A 12,356-nucleotide genomic window follows, 5' to 3' on the forward strand; every position below is an offset into this window, starting at 1 on the left:
TAGCACAATATCCCCGTGAAATGACTAACTCTGTTTAGAATGACCTAGGATAGCCATCAGCATTACGACTTCTCTTGCTCATAATGGCTTGTGTCGCCACAGAAGAAATTTGTGGGGAGGACGTAAATATCACTCGTGCCCGAGAACCTGTACTTGCGGAGGACTGCGCCTGTGCAGAATCCTGTAGGTGGCGGATCTGGGTTTTTCATGCAGCCTTAGGCCATATTCTTTAGCTGTCAGGCTTCTGCGGTTGCCTTTCAGTTTGTTCTTGGGAAACAGCGACAGTGTGTCTGTTTAAAACCACAGCAGGCATCGCCCTGACCTGGACAATGTTCACTTTTCTCTTTGCCCAGAGTCTGCTTCCTTCTCTGAGAAGATGCCCCGGAGCCTGTGGTGCTCATGCTGGCTCCTCCAAATCCTGCCATTCTGGCAGTGTACGGTCCCCCCCCATGGGTAGCAGCCATCACCCCCTCTTCTGCCAGATTGGACTGGGGCAGAAGCCTTTGAAGATGACATTTGTAGATGACCCAGTGCATCAGCTGTTTGGAGAGATTTGGACAACTGGCAGAGTTTGGGGTTAAGTTATGACAGAGAAGCAAGCAAACAAAAAAACCAAGCAATTATACACTTAACTTATACACTGAACCAGGGAAGGAAAGGTATTCGAGTATCTGGTGGCCTGGCTGTGACTTGTGTTTGCAGAGGCACGCTGTTGTCAACCTTGACTGTCAAGCCAAATGCCAATGATCCACCTTGGAGAGCATGTTGGCAGGAAGAAGTCAGGGGTGAGGACAGGTTAGAAAGGCAGATAGTTCTGTGTCCTGTGATGGAAAATCCATAATACCTTAAATTACAAAAGGGAAAAAAATAGCAACACGGGCTTGTAAAGATGGGGAGGTAAATTCTTGATCATTGGGGGAGGGCAGATGGGTTGGGCACAGAGACAAGACAGATTGCTAATTTTCACAACAGTCTCGTAGAGCTGTTTGACTCTTAAGAGAATGTATAACTGATTAAAAATTAAAACCAACAAAAAAAAAAAAATGATGTCAGAGAATGAGGTACTTGGAATCCTGCATTTGCAGACTCCCTTTCCTCCACCCTGCTCCCTGCACACATACATGCACACTTTCTGCTCCCCGTTACTGAATTAGGGACTCTTGTTAAGTATCTCATAAAATGATCCTACTGAAACCTAAATTTTGTTCCATTTTTAAAAGTTCAAAAGACTATTCTGTATTGATACAGAGACACTTTTTAATCCATAGAATAATATTTATTGACGTGAAAATGAATATATTTCTATATGGAATACAAGATACAAAACTACAGTTCAATATCATTTTTATGGAAAGAAAAATATACATACTTTTTAATATAAATGGTTTAAGAAAATCATGCAATTTGGGCATTTTTTTAAAAAATCTTACTGTGGTTTTCTTTTTGGGTCAGTGTTAAGTATTCTAGCCTTGTCTTATTCAGTGACTATAATATTTAGTCATTGTCTGAAGAAAGTAACACATTGTTTAAAACATTTGTAGGAACCATATAATAACAGGCCTTTTTTGTTTTGTGAAATTGTGTGGATTATTTTTGATCGAAATATTTTTATATCCTGTTTTAACCCCCAGCATATTATTTTTAATCAGGTGCTCCAGAATACAAGCTGTATCAGTGTTTAATTAAAACTTCTTTACATTTATGATTTCTTTACAATTAGGTATTTAAGGAGGCTCTCCATCCTTCGATGTATCTGTTAAAGTCTTGATGTTGTGGCCAGTATACTGGCTAGAGGGGGTGACTGGAGCTCTAATTTTAGGTAAAGAAGTCGGGTTAAACTGATTCTGGAAACTTTTTGAAACTAACTCATAATTTTTCTATGTATTTCTAGCAGCAAAAGGACACTTTTTGGTCATAATGTTTATTAAAAAATTTTGCCTTTAAACTGGCCCTGTTTGTTTTTTATTATGACCTAACAGTTGCTTATTAGTATTTTTAATCACAAAAGTTAAAATGTATATTTGCATGTGTTACTACCGACCATGTATTTTCAGGTACTGGGAGTCCTGTGCTGCTGATGACTAGTTACCGTGTGTCCCCAAAAATAAGACCTAACCAGAAAATAAGCACTAGCATGATTTTTCAGGATGCTCGTGATATAAAATAAGCCCTAATGCGCCTTTTGGAGCAAATATTAATATAAGACCAGGTCTAATATATAATACCGGGTCTTATATTAATTTTTGCTCCAAAAGACGCCTTAGAGCTGATGGTCCAGCTGGGTGTGATTTTCAGGGAAACACGGTAGTGTGGTCATACTGCCAGTTCCCAGCCCACGATGTGGTCGTGCAGGCCTTGTGGTTAGCATGCTGACCTCTGCCACTGCAGGGAACCCTAAGCTGCTTAAGAGCTTTCTGTACATCTCCAGTCCCTGGAGAGAGCAATCAGCTGATCCTAGAAGGGGTGGGAGACTTGGTCCTTTTAGCTTCCATTTTGGGAGGCAGGCACTCCTGATGGAAACCTCACGAAATGGAGACAGTCGGTTTTCTCAAAGGAAATGGAGATGTTGTCCCATCTTCCACTCCTTTCTCATCTCTTAAGCCTCCTCTCTCCCTTGCTCTTAGTGGCCTCCTCTGTCCCTGGGAATGCTGAAGGGACCGAGAGGGGTCTGTCCTTGCTCTCTGCTCTTCCCTAGCACTTGCAAACCTTTCTCCCGTTGCCTTTAGCTGACAGGGAAGCTGGTTTGGAATGTTCTAAAATCTTTTCAATTGCAATATTTCCAGACGGACATGTACCTTTTCTGTGGTCCCCAACACCCCATTGTCTTACACCTGGCTTAGTCACTTGTTTATCCTGTTTCCCTGATTTATTTTAATCTGCCTGATTGCTATAGACATTTGCAATGGTAATTGTTTCAGCAATTTTTACCTTCTCCATACTTACGACCCATTGCACATAACCACTCATGTTTGTTTTTATTCGTGCTGTTTGTCGGTTAAGAGGATGTGTGAAGAGATTAGGTGACAGGCCATTATTTTTCAGTCCCAGAAGCTTGATTCTTTTTGGTGTACCCAAGTTTTGGACTTTTCATATAATGAAATCTGTGGATCTTTCATAGTTTTTCCAATTTAAGTTAAAAAGTTAGGTTACCATATTTTTCTCTGCTTTTAAGTGTGTTTTTTAAAGAAGTAATACTTGTATGTACACAGTTAAAAATTCCAATGGGGCTGGAATGTTTATAATAAACAGCAGCCCCTGTTACCTCCTGCTCTCCCCCCATCCCCCCGCTGGTTCCCACTTACCAGAGCAACCATCCATGTTTTCTACAGTTCTCTTATTGACCTCCATATTTCTAAATTATCCTGTTATTTTTCAGTTGGTCTGTTTAGATATCGCCTGTTGATTTGATGTGGTAGGTGAGGATTAACTTTTTTATTACCACTCCCCCAAACATAAACCTCTTACCTCCATTCCTCTAATCTGTTAATATCACAGCTTTTGGTTAAATCTGTAGTCATCATTTAGTTATGAATATGCAAAGACACCGAAACCTAACCATGCTTTAAAATCACGCCTACTGTCTTGTCTGATCTTTTATTTTTCCTGGTATATTTAGTAATTGCCCTTATTGTTTAATTTGCTCTATATCTCTGTGTTTTCGTTGTGGTAAAATACAACATAAGATTCACCATTTTAAAGTATGCCATTTAGTAACACTACACTCACGAACATTTTCAGCACCTCAAAAGGAAACCTCATACCCATTAAGCAGTCATTTCCATTCTCCTTTGTCCCGCCCCAGGCTCTGGCAACCACCAGTCTGCTTTCCATTTCTATGGATTTCTTTATCCTGGATATTTCATATAAATTGAGTCTTGCTAATTATTTCCAAATGCCTGAATTATCTCCGTAACATGCCTATTAATATTTTCCAATTATTAGGTTGGTGCAAAAGTAATTGTGGTTTGAAAGGTTAATAATTGCAAAAACTGCAATTTTGCACCAACCTAATACTTGTATGAGTTTCGGTTTTTATTTCATTTTTGCTGGAATCAACTCTTCAAGCGCCCTTTGTTTTATTGCTTGGATGAGACTGGCTGCTCTCAAGGACTATTGCACAAGTGTCATCCATGGACTTCTCTGCTGCTCTTCTATATTAGAGTCTCTTGTTTCCTGTATTGTATGTTTTCTGCTTTATTGCATTATACTCTTCTTTTGCTGGAGCATATCCTGCAGAAGCTTCCTGAGAATGGTAGATTTGGAGGTAATTTTTGAAAGGTCTTCTAAAGGAAAGGTTTTGTGGTAGTGACATTTTGGTCTTTAATCCATTTGGGTATATGTTATGATTTGATCTAAATTGATTTCGCCTTCATATATTTAACAATTCCCCCCACTCCAAATTTGACAAATGAGTTTTCCTTTCCCCACTGATGCCTCATAACACACTGCATTCTTATGGATACCAGGATTGTTCCTAGGTTGTGTATTCTGATTCAGCGGTTGGTGTGTGTGCATGTGTATACATGCAGACACATATTGGACTGATTTAATTCTTACAGCCTTTTAAATTTCCTTTATTAAATTGAAGTTGTTTTAGAATCCTACACCTATGTGACCTTCGGAAAGTAACCTAACCTCTTTGAAATTCATTTTTTTTAAAATCTGTAATGTGAGGGTATATCAGTTTGGCTGCTTTGCTGTAAGCTGCCAAAACCAATTCTGCCTTTAGCAAAAATTGGAAAGCGTGCTGGTCAAACTAATTTTTCTCTTCCAGATCTATTCCCCAGCATTCTCTCTCCTGCCATGTGTCATTTGGGGCTGACTTCTATGGAATTCTTCACCTGGGTTTTCTTTGTGTTCTGGCTTTTGATTGGCCACTGGTAAAAAATCATGGCAGACAGGTCAGGGTATTCATTTCCCCACTCCCTGCCAGCCCTGGGTAGTTATAGTTAATGGTTTTATTCCTTTTTGTATGAGCACAGACTTTGTCAGATGTCCCCTCTGCTATGGCTACACAGGATTCTGCCAACACCATTCCCTTTTCTTGTCCTTCAGTTAGCAAGTGCAAATGGCCTTCTGTTGATACTTCCTGGGTTCGTGCCTTCCCTCCTTGCTTCCTTACCTCTAGGGCTCTAGCTAGATGGGAGGCAATAATTAACTACCTTGTCAGGACACCACTGCTAGAATGAGTGAACTTCAACCATTGTTAGGGTTTTTGTTTCTTTACTCATAATTTGAAACAATAGGCAGTTGACCTAGCACAGGTCATTTATCTGGGTCATTTATCTGTATCGTAATGTACCTGTTCCTTGGCTTGAGGCAAACAGGACATGGATTAATAGTTCTAATGCTAAAACCAAGAGAAGAGAATTGCATTAATTGGGAAATCAGAGTAATATTGTCACAGGAAAGAAATATGGATGCTGGTCAGCTAAAACAATGCATTTCCACTATGGATGATAGTATTTGTCCCACACAATTGTAAAGATTATAGAGAAAACTTATAAAAGTAACAGTGCTTGGCTCAGTAAATGTTGGTTGTTGATATTAGTATGTTTTTCATATTTTCCTAAATGAAATTTAGAAGCATTTTGCAGGTTTTTGGAAAGGAAAGTTCTTTGGGATTTTTTATTGGAATCACATTAAATTTATAAATAAATTAGGAACAAAGTATAATACTCAGATTTTTAAAATTTAGTTGTATGGTATGTATGTTGATTTGTTCATATTTATAATTCCTCGCGAAATTCGGTATTTCATACAGTTTCTTAACTTTCAAGTTTATTCCTTTATTATGATTTTAGTAATTGTAAATGGGATTTCCCTTTCTTTATGTGTAAGTTACTGCAGAAACCATTTATTTTCCAAGGTAGATTAGGCTAGACAATAGAAACGTGGATCCTGCAACTAATTACTCAGCGCCTGCTATTTGCTGGTTGCAGGTCTTTTCAGCCTGGCAATTCTTGAGTTCTAGAAATCTGGCCAGGATTCTGGTATTATCAAATTGTCTTTACGGTGTTGACCTGTAGGTGGCACTGTTGGTCAGAGCAAACACCTCTGGAGGGAAGTGGGATGTGTTGACGCTGGTATCCAGGAGGTCACCATGGAAAAGGCTTTTCTATTCAACAGACAGATGTGCTAAACTCTACGCACCACTTTTACGAGCTGCTTTACATTCCAGCACCATTGGTATTCCACCTTCTCTATATCCTGTGTGACAACTAACTACACAGATCCCCTGAGCTTCAGTTGATTACTCTTGGTTAAAACGTAAGCCCCAAAATATCAAAGAAGAAACTGTATTTGGCTATAATTGCAGAGTAATGTCTTCTCTCTTAAATTAAGAAACATAATTAAGTTTTATTTTCCATCCACTCCCTCTTTCCCTCAGTGAGCATATGTGGGTTCCAACCAGGGGACATATTATTTTACTTGCACTTAGGTATATGATACTATGTTCCAGGTACTTTTTAAAGCACTTAAATATAAGCCCATTTAATTCCCATAACAACTCTCTGAGGTAGATACTATTATGGTCCTCATTTTATGAATGAGGAAATTTAGGCACAGAGAGGGTAAGTAACTTTTCCCAAGTCACACAGCTGATAAACAATGGGCTGAAATGTGAACTCAAGCAGTTTGGCTCCAGTTAGTGCTCTAATTGTGGAGTTCTTACAATGTCCTCTTTCCCTGCTTGCCTCTCTTAATTGCTGATGCTTTATATTTTTTCTCTTGTAATACTCTTTATTTTTTATTTTGACATAATCACAACTTGAAAGAAAAACTGCAAGTACAGTACAAATAATTTTTTCCTCTTAACTAGTTGAGACTACGTTGTTGACCTGATGCCCCATCAACCCAAATACTTGAGTGTATATTTCCCATAAACAAGGATCTTTTCCTACAAAACCACAACACAGCCATCAAAATCAGGAAATTATGGCTGCTACTGACATCTAATTTTCAGATCCTATTCAACTTTGCCCACTTGTCCCAGTTATGTTCTTTATAGCAAAAGGAACCATGTTGTCTCCTCTCTTCAGTCTCTTTTAGTCTTAATTTTTCTGACCTTGAACTTGAAATTACCGGTCTCTTATTTGGTTGACTGTCCTTCTGCTTGGTGTTTCCTCATGATTAGATTGAGGTTGTGCATCTTAAGCAGTACAATGCCAGAAGTGATGCTGTGGTCCCCTCATGGCATCCTCCCAGGTGATGCATGATTGCAATTTGCCCATTACTGACGATATTAACATTGATCTCCCGATTAGGGTGGTGTTTGCCAGCGTTCTCCATTGCAAAATATTTCTTTTCCTCTTTGTAAATTAATTGTCTTTTGGGGAGGTACTTTGAAACTACATATATGTCCTGTACTCCACGTACTTTCCATTTATTCACCCATTTGTGTGTTGTTATATTTTCCTGTTTTATCCAGTGAGGTGTAATTTATTTATTAAATTACTTATTGTGATGCTCAGATTTTGATGTCTCTGATTTGGCAAGCAGGAGGAGTCCTTTCAAGTCTTCTGTGTTCTTTTGATGTGTCCGCATTTGAGCACTTTCTTACTTTTGGGGACAGGATATCCTAGGTTCTTCCTGTACTTTCCCTGCCCCAGTCCTGGAAGCAGCCATTTCTCCAAGGAACCCTGATTCCTTTTAGTCAAGAATCCTATTTAGAAGCCCAGTCTGCATAAGGATGTCACTGCTCCCAGGTCCTTGCAGTGAACGGAGCTGGAAAATACATGTACACACAAGTATAATCCATCTACATGTACTTCTAAATCTATCTGCTTATATTGACAGCCATGAGTTCACATCAAAACTTCCATGTTCAATGTCAACGTTCATTTTAGTGTTTCCGTTTCAGTATTTGCAACTCTTGTCTCTGATAGTAAGAAGCCTGCCTCCCATTACCCTTGATGCATTTTCTCATTGGCATAAGCAATCTCCCATCCTCCTAAGGACACCTTTCTCACCTCCTCTGGTTCTGAGGGTGCTGGTCTCACCCTACATGGATGTCTTGCTCACCATGTCAGGCTCTGACACCTCTGCACAACTGCCACTATGTGGGGACACCTTCTCACTCATCCAAGGGCTTTGGACTGAACTGTTTAGGAAGAGAAGAGGCAGAGAAAGAGGAACTGACCTTTCCTTAAATGCAGAATTTTGAGTCCAAATGATACTTGATTGCACTCTACCCTGCCTGCCGGCCTGTCAGGGAGCAGGGATGCCCAGGCTTACAGATGAAGCTACAGGGCGGACACCTGTGTCCTGGGCACAGCTCTGTTTCTAGTGGGCTCAAGGCTCTTGGAGACGTAATCATACTTCTCTGTGCCCTAGCTGTCTCGTGTAAAATGAATGGGCTGGACCAAATGTGAAGTCAAACACTGATGCCCCATGGGCCAAAATTAGCCTAAGTGCTTGTTTTAGTTTTGAACGTTAACTTTCAAAAAAATCAAATGTAAATTTATTTAGGTGAAGGCTCTGCACGCCAATTAGCCACAGCTCAGATGATGACATTTCCTTCACACATTCCCTTCCAGCCCAAGGATTGATTCTACAACTTTCTTCTTTAGGCTCTGATGAATTAGGCTTGCCTCAAATCACCCTTTGTAGGCTCAGGACAGTGTTTCTATCAGGAAGAGTGAGTGGAATCGTTCACAGACTTCCAGTTGGGGCCCTGGTGTGAGTGAGGATATTTATTTTAGCTGCTCAAACAGAGACTAGAAAGACTAAGCATCTGGCAGGTCCAGGACCTGGGCTTTCAGAGGAGACACCTGTCTGAAGAAGTGGAGAAGGAGGAGATGGACATGTGTCAGGTATGTAATCAGAAACGCCATGGGCTGGGCCACTGGAGGTGTGTAGGAAGGAGCTCAGGCAGTCCTAGCCCGGGGCTTTTGACTGGGACCCAAGAACCTTGGCTAGAACCAGTTTTGTGTTGGGTTGCAGTGAGCCAAATAGCTGTACAACTGACTCTCTTTCTCTGCTTTTGACCGGGTTTGAGCTGGTGAACTCATATTCAAATCGCTTGGCTTTCAGCTGTGAAAACCCCCTGAGTGGAATGAAGAGACATTTCCTCCTGTGGAGTGTGTCATTTGAGTGTGCTACCAACAAGAGGACTTTTGGCTGTGAGCTGAAAAGCTTTGCTCATGATCTGAAGCAGTGTCTGTGAAAGACGCTTGGCCTGTGTCCTTTTTTGGGGGTCTAGATGATACGTTGCCTTATCTTTTTGGGGATACCATGTTTCCCCAAAAATAAGACCTAGCCGGACCATCAGCTCTAATGGAGCAAATTTTGTCTTCTGGAGCAAAAATTAATATAAGGCCCAGTCTTATAACATAATATAATATATTATACAGTGGTATCTCGGTTTTCGAACATAATCCATGAGCTCTGAAACATTAGAAAACAGCCGACAGCTAGGCCTCAGGATCTTGCACTCAGGGGAAGCTGTGTGACATATTTGACTTCTGAGTCGTGTTCAAAAACCGAAGCATTTACTTCCGGTTTACGGCATTCATAAACCAAAATGTTCGTCAACAGAGATGTTCGAAAACCGAGGTACTACTGTATTATATTATATTATATTATATTATATTATATTATATTATATTATATTATATTATATTATATTAATGACCCAGTCTTATAGTAAAATAAGACCGGGTCTTATATTAATTTTTGCTCCAAGAGATGCATTAGAGCTAATGATCCAGCTAGGTCTTATTTTCGGGGAAACCTGGTAGTATGAGGGGACAGTGTCTCAGGAAGGCATCTCGCTCTATTTTGCACTGCAATTGGGAGAATAAGATGTTAGTTTCATTTGATAGCCTTCAGGATTAACAGCTTTCATTTTTAAAATATAACAAATTGTTAAAGAATAGTCAAGACGATTCATTGAATCAAGATTTTTCTTTCTTGCTTTGAGGAAATGATCTGTTCCGACTTTAAAAATTAGGCATATTCGTTGCAGTGTTTTTCTGGTGTTTTAAATCCAGACTCCAGATACTGAAAGCAGAGTGATCAAATGATTTTTAACCTCTTGAAATGGGGGGGAGGGGAACTTCTAAAGAAAAAGTGCCAAGAATTTTTCTACAGCTTCTGAACTATAGTCCCTGCAGCAATGACTCAATGAATTTTTATTCTCATAGACAAATATGTTTTCTCACCTCTGCCTTTTGTCTCAGCCGCCAAGTGAACGGCAAATCATTCTAGTATTTCCTGTGAACAGAGGTAAGCTGAGGGCCTCCTGGCCTCATTCCCCATTTGTATTTTTGACCACCACACATTGAGCGATGACTCTCATGATCACACTGTGTCCTTTCCTCCTGGAGGGATATCATTTTGTCCTTGCTTACAGAAAGCACAGAACCATGTTGGCTGAGGCTGGTTTACCGTTCCTGGGTTTACCCTTCCTGGGAACCTCTCCCCAGCTCACATCACAGAGGGAGCGCATTCCACTGTTGAGATTTCACAGCCTATGTGCCTCTCAGGCTAAAAGACTGGAGCCCTTCCATCCCCTCAGCCTGTCTTTATAAACAACCTAGTCAGTGTGCCACCTACTCTCTCCCCCAACAGGATGCTTCTCTGTAAAATGCTTTCCCCAAAGTAGGTGAAAGCCTACTTGTTCCCTCAGAGTTACCTAAACGACTTGAAGGGCTTGAATTTTGAGTAGCTTTTGGAAACAAAAGGAGCTTTTTAACTGGACAAACTATTCCCTTCAGCGAAGTCCCCTTGGCTGACTTTTGTTTACCATTAAGCAGCACAGTGCACCCCCCACACCCCCCACTGTGGCTCTTATTCAAATAACCACTACAGGAAATGAGCTTCAGGGCTATAATTAGACTTCCAAGTCGGCTTCTAGTTTGTTCTTTCTTTTTCATCTTAACAACAAGAAGGAAAGTTGCAGAGAGCTTTTTATGACCATCCTCATCACAAAGTCAAATTGACCTCTCCCCCTTTTTGCCTGACAGTCATGATGCATCCTTATTTTTTAATGTCTATTTCTCACACTAAATGAAAGCTCTATGAGGTCAGGACCTTCTCTAGATTATTCAAGTTCTCTGTCTCTCCCTCATCTGGGGGGGATGCCTGGCACTAGTATGGAATCAACAGGTGTGTGTTGATTAATCCATTAAATGGATGCTTTGTGGGTGGGGTGGGGGGGTGGCCTCTGTTGGTATGTGGAGGGGAGGAAAAACAAATTTCCTCTGCCTTTTTAGGTTCTTTAGGCTGGGACCTGTGAATGCTGCTTTGGCATGCTGATTATTTTGAGCTGAAGGCACTTGAGAAACAGCAGATGCAGGAAGGTTGTCTGACCTCTCCCTTTGTACTTAAAAGTAGGGCATAAAATATCCCTGTGAGGAAGGTGCACTCCCTGACCAGGAAGGGAGAACATTCTTATCATCAGAGACCGGCAGTGGATGCAAGATGAGTCTGTACAAACAAACTCTTGAGAAATTATCTTTTTTTCCATCAGGTTTCCAAATGTACTTCCTAGTCACTTTTCCATAATTGACTGCCCTTAGCCCAAGCCTGTTTTCCCTTTGTCTTATCATATCTGTATAATTTATCACTATTTGTTAAAAGTGGTACATAGCCCTCAGGTCTTACTGCTTCTTTGGTTTCCACTTCCTTCAAGGAAGCCCCCCAGGCCACGGGAAAAAATTAACACCAAATGAAATTTGTATGCTTTTTCTCCCATTAATCTTTTGTCAGTTCAATTCACAGGCCCCAGCCCCAGAGCCTGAGTGGGTAGAGGTGAGGTCTGTCCTCCCTTCCAGCAAGAAGGAGGTTAGCACAGAGACTTTACAGGAGGAGGAAGGGGAGGCCAGTGTGCCTGCCTGGAATGAGGCAGGGGATTGGGCCAGGACACTTGCTTACAGAGGACTTGGAAGAGCTGGAATTCTATCCCATGGGGATATTAATTACATACATAGTTAAAAAAAAAAAAAAAGAACAATTCTGTGTATGTGATTGTAACTTGTTGTTCTTAATTATCAAGGCATATAGTTTGGGTTCACAGTCTTTTTGATACATGAGAGTCCTTACTCACCCAGGTAATCCTGCCTGTTTCTCACTCTGTCACTGCCTTTGTAAGAGACAGAACTAGTATTTCTATTGATATAAGTTAGGTAAAAAAAACAAAAACAACTGCCACTTCCCTGTATATCCATCTATGAAAGTAGTTTTCTTAATACTGAGTAAAAACGCATTAGGTATTTTCTTTAAAAAATCCATCAGTATTTTCCGAACAGAAAAGATTCTTTTTTGTTACTGTCCTGTCTCTTGCCCTCTCTGAAGCCCAGACAGAGGATAAAATGAAATCTGCACAATTTTAATATATTAATTAAATTGTA

This window comes from Rhinolophus sinicus, linkage group LG03, assembly GCF_036562045.2.
Source record: "Rhinolophus sinicus isolate RSC01 linkage group LG03, ASM3656204v1, whole genome shotgun sequence".
NCBI classification, from domain to species: domain Eukaryota; kingdom Metazoa; phylum Chordata; class Mammalia; order Chiroptera; family Rhinolophidae; genus Rhinolophus; species Rhinolophus sinicus.